This window comes from Agrilus planipennis, unplaced genomic scaffold, assembly GCF_000699045.2.
Source record: "Agrilus planipennis isolate EAB-ADULT unplaced genomic scaffold, Apla_2.0 scaffold8, whole genome shotgun sequence".
Taxonomy (NCBI): Eukaryota; Metazoa; Arthropoda; class Insecta; order Coleoptera; family Buprestidae; genus Agrilus; species Agrilus planipennis.
Window position 1 is genome coordinate 953,247 of NW_020442461.1, and position 7,010 is coordinate 960,256.

The following is a 7,010-nucleotide window of genomic DNA, read 5'->3' on the forward strand; positions in this document are numbered from 1 at the left end:
TCCAACAACGAACGATACCTATAGCCTATAATAACTAACTGCTACACGTACACATCTAGGTAATATGGCAACTTTCTGGTAAGTATATAAACGAATAGAAAACAAAATGACCAGCATAGCTTGCTCTCTGCTCGCTATATGTACATAATTTAATATTGGTACGATTTATTAACCAATAACGATGCGGATTGCGTTAATTAGTTCATTTATAAAGAAAGCCGGTTTCTAATGATAATTAAAATACCTACTTAAAACAATTCCTTTTCAGGAAGACACAAAAATTTACACGGTACAGTGATTTGACGTCTTCTATGAAAAATGTTAAAGTTAAAGTAAACAAATTGCGATCTAATAGGTCAACTTTTATGGCTTTGAGGACCTCCCTGGTAGAGATGTTGCGACTATTCGCATTTGCAAACGCGGAACTTCCGCATTTATTTCAGTGGAACTAAAAAGTCTAAATCTCATCATTATTTTAAGATCTTCAACATGAAGACCTTGGACACGCACCCCCACTTCTTCCTAGCTTGAATCTACATTCGCATTTATCGAAAATGAAAAAAAAAACTAATGTAACCCAACCTAACCATAATATATATCTTCTATTTCAACTAGTAGTATGTAATTACGTATATAACCAAGCATCTATAAGATTAACTTAAGTCCTTTACGTTTGACTACTTTATTAACGTCGCTCTTTAATTTTTACGGTGTGGGGAGCGAGGGGGTTTGTTGGTATGCGCCCCAGGAACCCCCTCCCGTCTTTTGTGATCCGTGTTTCGTTTCTTTTCCTTTTTAAGCCCCTTATTAACCGTTCAGCTTCTTGTTAATATACAAATCTGATATAGGAGGAGTATTCTCCGTAAAACTTTTCATTTATGCAAAAACCGAATTCCTTACAAATAAACGCGAGAGGTATTCCAAGTAATATTACTATTATATGAGGTATCGAGCAGACAAGATGTGGTAGAACATGTAGGCATGTATGTTATAGTTCATTAAACGATATTAAGTTCAGCAACAAGACGATGGCATCGTGTAGTTTCACCCGTAACAAATAAGTCCGATATTACTATACGTAAGTACGTTATTATTAAAGGACGCCATGTTGTTTGGATATGTTAAAAATGGAGACGAATTCATAAAAAATTAATAATATAAGTGTTCGAGACTTATATGTATATCTACTCCATCTCTCGTCGACTAAAAAGTTTTTTAGAATAGAATTACTCATTTTTGAGATTTTTAGATATTTTTATCGTAATAATTTCTTTAATCGTTTATGAACATATTTATGTTTGTGTATGTATGTATGTGTGTGTGTATGTATGTAACGTAACCTTTGAAGGTATCTGAGAATGAGAACGGCGCATATATACATAGATTATTATTAATAAAAAATTGAACCGTTATATGCTGTTTCATTGACTTAAAACAGTTAACATTATTTTATATATAATATATGTAAGTATGCATATGTTTATGTCGCTTGTGTCGCAGGACGCAGGATATGTTACGGTCTCTAGATAAGTATCTATCTACATTGCCGCATAAAATTTGTGGTGAAAATTTTCTCAAAAACATTTTTTTTTTAAGTCATCCGTTTCCTCTTTGGAAACAATTAAAACAATAAAATAAAAAAATGACTTCGTACAACATCCAAACAAAAGAAAAAGTTTATTATTTTAATTTCTCCTAAAGCAGAACTAGTAGGAGATAATGTTTACCGTATTTTGATTTTACCCCTTCAATTGGATCAGTTGTATCAGTTCACTAGCCTCCCTTCTAAATACATTGATGAAAAGTATTTCAAAAAAGTCTCTAACATACTTGGTCTTGGAATACAGACCACATCGAATTATTCTATACTTGGTCTTGTTCATGAATTATGTAAAGGTGATTGGGGTAGGAGACTGAAGTTATTCAATGTGATGGCGAGAAGTACAGTGCTTTATAGGGTTCAAATATGAGAATGGAAGGAAAAGAAGCTGGTAGAGGTTTTATACAAAAGATACATTAAGGGGGAATTTCAATTAGAGAGAAGTGCGCCAGATTATTTAAGAAAAGGAGAAAATATGAGTAGAGGTGGGAAGAAGGGGATATCAAGAAGGAATGTAGAGGAAGAAAATATTGGAAATAGGGACGAAAAGTTGATAAAATTTGAAGAAGAAGAAGGCTTGTAAGAAATTAAAAATAGGTCAGGAGCAAATTAGGGAATGATTTAAGGAAGAGATCAGTGAAGGGGAACAGATGCAGGGAGATGAGAAGGAAGAAGATCAGAGATAAACAGGAGTCAAGATTTGAGATGGGTCTGACTGAGATTTTGTGAGGAAACGAGGGGATTGGGTGCTAAGGTATTTAGAACGAGGAAGGGAAATAAATGTACAGTAAAATTTAAAACAGGGAGTGAGTGTAGGAGATGTACTAAGAAAGAAGACTGAATGTGGAACAATATGAGAAGAAGCAATAAAAGCGATAGTAAGATGTGAGGAGAGATTGAGGAGGCTGGAAGAAGTGGATACCAGGAAGGAAACATGAAGGAAGAAGATATTGGAAATAGAGATGAAAAGTAAATGTGACAGAGAGATGGAGAGGATTTTGAAGATACTAAAAATCAATTAGGATCAGATGAAGCCGTGGTTTAGGGAAGGGATCAGTATAGGGCAATTGATGCAGGAGGTGATAGATGCAGGAAGATGATAACAGAGAAGATCTAAGATAAATACAAGAGTCAAGATATGTGGTGAAGTGACAGAAACTTTGTGAGGGACTGGCAAGTGTATTGGGTACTAAAATATTTACAACGAAGGAGGGAAAATATATGTAGTAAAATTTAAGACAGGAAGTGAGTGTATGGGGTTGTACTAAGCAGGGAGGCTGAATGTGGAACAATGTGAGAAGAAGCAACAAAAGCGATAGCAAGAGAGAGATATTGAGGAGGCTGGAAGAAGAGGATATCAAGAAGGAAATACAGAGAAAGAAGGTACTGGAAATATGGCCGAAAAGTAGAGGTGGTACAGAAAGGGAGATGATTTTGAATATACAAAAAATCAACCAGGATCTGGTGAAGGAGTGGTTTAGGGAAGGGATCAGTATAGGGCAATTGATGCAACAGGTAATACATGCAGGGAGATGATAACAGAGAAGATCTAAGATAAATACAGGAGTCAAGATATGTGGTGGAGTGACAGAAACTTTGTGAGGGACTGGCAAGTGTATTGGGTACTAAAATATTTACAACGAAGGAGGGAAAATATATGTAGTAAAATTTAAGACAGGAAGTGAGTGTATGGGGTTGTACTAAGCAGGGAGGCTGAATGTGGAACAATGTGAGAAGAAGCAACAAAAGCGATAGCAAGAGAGAGATATTGAGGAGGCTGGAAGAAGAGGATATCAAGAAGGAAATACAGAGAAAGAAGGTACTGGAAATATGGACGAATAGTAGATATGGTACAGAAAGGGAGAGGATTTTGAATATACAAAAAATCAATCAGGATCAAGTGAAGGAGTGATTTAGGGAAGGGATCAGTATAGAGCAATTGATGCAGCAGGTAATAGATATAGGGAGATGATAATGGAGAGAATTTAAGATAAGATTTTTTGGAAAGACTGGCAAGGGGATTGAGTGCTAACTTATTTAGAACGAGACAGGGAAATAAATGTGCTGCAAAATTTAAGACAGGAAGTGAGTGTATGGGGATGTACTAAGAAGGGAGGCTGAATGTGGAACAATGTGAGAAAAAGCAACAAAAGCGATAGCAAGAGAGAGATATTGAGGAGGCTGGAAGAAGAGGATATCAAGAAGGAAATATAGAGAAAGAAGGTATTGGAAATAGAGACGATATTAAAAATCAATTAAGAGATGGTGAAGGAGTGATTTAGAGAAGGCATCAGCACAGGGAAATTGGCAAAGAACAAAAGCAGGGAAATGATAAGGGGAGAAGGTATGAGGAAAGCAGAAGAGTCAAGATTTGTGATAGGATTGAGGAAGATTTTGTGGAGGGAATGGCTGGACTAAATAACTGTACATAAATTGTTGAGTCAACTTTTAAAATTGGTACCTACATAACGTCCCATATCGAAAAGCACCATTTATAAATGCAATCCGATTAAGCAGCAGTGATAAGCGTGCAGTAATTAAGTATTACTACACGACGAATTACAATGGTCAGTGATCTGAAATTATTGTGCCGGGGTAATAGTTGGACTTCACAGTAGCGGGAGTGTGGACTAGTTCTCGAACACACGCACAGGCCGACACCTTGATCTTAGCCATTGGCTTACTCTATCCGCGAACTCCAAACCGTTGGTAGTTTAAGTTCTTCTTGCAAACTTGTTGTAAAACGACATATATATATATAATGCGACATAATTATAACAAGAACGCAACAACAATAATACAGAAAGTAAGAAAAGTTGCAGTATTAATTATCGTTATATACATACGCAAGTGTGTGTATATATATATATGTATAATTCGTGTGTTAATAATAATTAACTAAATCAGGTACAATTATAATAGTAAAACAGTTTTTAATTAGGTTCCGATACGAACGGCGAGAACACCTGCGTTGGGTTGGTTAAGTGTTTTGTTTATTTATTTGTAAGTAGCTGCACGTAATGAAAAAAAATCTGATTAATTTTGTGTGAAGTGACGGCTTTTTACTGCAGTTCCTGGAGCGATTGAAGTTCTTTTATATCGAGGATCTTTGACGAACATGCGCAACAAGGATGTTTCCAAAATTGTACGTAAGAAATACCATTAGCAATTCATAACTAAACGATTTATTATGTCATCTAAAACTTTGAGTGGGTAAATAAAAAATCGAAAAAATTATTTCAAATTAATATTGCATAATAATCCGCTATTAAGTAACTAACAATGTCATAGAATTTCATATACCTTATAATAGTTGTTTTTCATCAGTTCACTGTTATATCTATGTTTTTACAGTTCTATTTCTTCCTGCCAAAGGACAAAAGTCAACAATTTTAAACTATAAATGTCAGGGACATTATCTTATTTTTACAGTGATTTTCGTCATCTAAATCAATTACATTATAGATTTTTCAGTGGTGTAATATTTTTGGTCTATCATATAATTTATTTATTTAATTAAGACTTTCTCAAAAAAACTATCAAACTTTCGAAGAAATAAAGACAAAGTTTAGGTAGAGTACCATTTCTAGAACTTCAAAATAATTTCCGAAACATTACATTTAATATTATGAGTACGCCACGAAAATTGATAAAAATAAAACAAAAATATTGGGATGTGTGCAAGGGACGTAAAAGTAGGATTGCAGCTAATTGGGGATAAAAAGTTAGAAGAAATTGTTGATTTCGATATTAAGAGATATAAAACAAGGAATAACAAATAAATAAGCAGAAACAGGAGTTAAGAGCGGAGGTAGACATAGATTAAATTACTGTTTACAAACAGTTAGGGATGGTACGATTGGCTGAAGATAGGAAGAAATGGAAGTGCTTTATAGCTGATGATTTTGTGAGACAATTTTATTGTGAACACTTTACATTAGTTTATTAATGTTGCTATTAATATTAATAAAGGCCATGAGTCAAATCAACCTGAATCCTTTGATAATTGTCACATACAATAACTTCAAATGCATTTAAAAAACGACCTCCTGTTGTATGTATCGTCATCATCATCATAAGGTCGTCAGTCCTAAGACTGGTTGGACACGCACCTCCACTTTTTCCTATCCTGAGCTAAACTTCGCATTTCCCTAAAACTAGAACAGCCCACATCCTTAACTATTTGCGAACAGTAATCTAATCTAGGTCTACCTCTACCCCTCTAACTCCTGTTTCTGCCTCTAATATGTCTCTCACTAGACCTTCATGCCTGAGAAGGTGTCCTAGCAACCTAGCTCGCCTATTTTTTATTGACTTCCATAGAGTCCTCTGTCCTCCTATTCCTTCCAATACCTCTTCATTTCTAACCTTTCTACCCACGTTATCCTCATGATTCGCCTATAACACCACATTTCGAACGCTTCTAACCTTTTAATAACCTAACCTTTTCCGCCGCGCCCACTGTCCATGTTTCGCACCCGTACAACTCCGTGCTCTAAACATACATACAAACTAAGTATCACTCTTCTATCTTTGTAACTCATCCCTACATTTTTAAGTATATTTAACATCTTGTCCCATTTAACATTGTCAAAAGCTTTCTCTAAATCTACCAATCCTATGTACGCATTCTTTCCTTTTTCTATCGTTTTCTCTACTGTTACTCGTAAAGCTAGAATGGCATGTATGTATCGTAGTTATAATTAATAATAATCAATTAAAAGCTGTTTAGAGATGTGTAGGAATTACGTTGCAGTATTTTAAGGAGAAAAATCCACAACCTGCTGTTGTCCAAATGTGTGATAATTTGGGTCTTTTCAGATCAGTTGCCTATAAATTCTACTGGCCTGTTAAGTCCCAACTTGTTACTTACAACTTCAACGATAAGACTCCATCAAGAGCACGTCCAGGAAATTACTGAACTGGGTTAATAAAACGCATAATAAATTGTTGAAGCTGACTTGGGGTTTCTTAGCGTCATTTGCCGAAACCTCATCGCAATGCCCTGGGAAATCCCAAACGGCTCAACATTTCTTCGACCGAAAATATTTTAGATGTTTACGTAAATTGTCACACTATCTTTAGTTATTATCATAAGTAAAACTAAAATAATGGTATGCAAGGGAAGAAAAAGTAGGGAAAGAGCGAATATAAAGATAGGAGACGAAATATTAGAACAAGTGGCTGATTTTAGATACCTAGGAAGTCAGATACGAGGGTGGATTGATAAGTTTCCGGCCTAACCAAGAGATGACGCCACTAGGCCTACCTTGAGGTGACATTCTATAGTACCATCCTTGGATAGCTTGTAGCTATAGTTTCAGCCCGATCTCCTTGCTAGTGTAGGTTTGACAGCACGCTGAACAAGACGCCTCTGTGGTTTTCGTAAAAATGGAAAAGCAGGAAAATC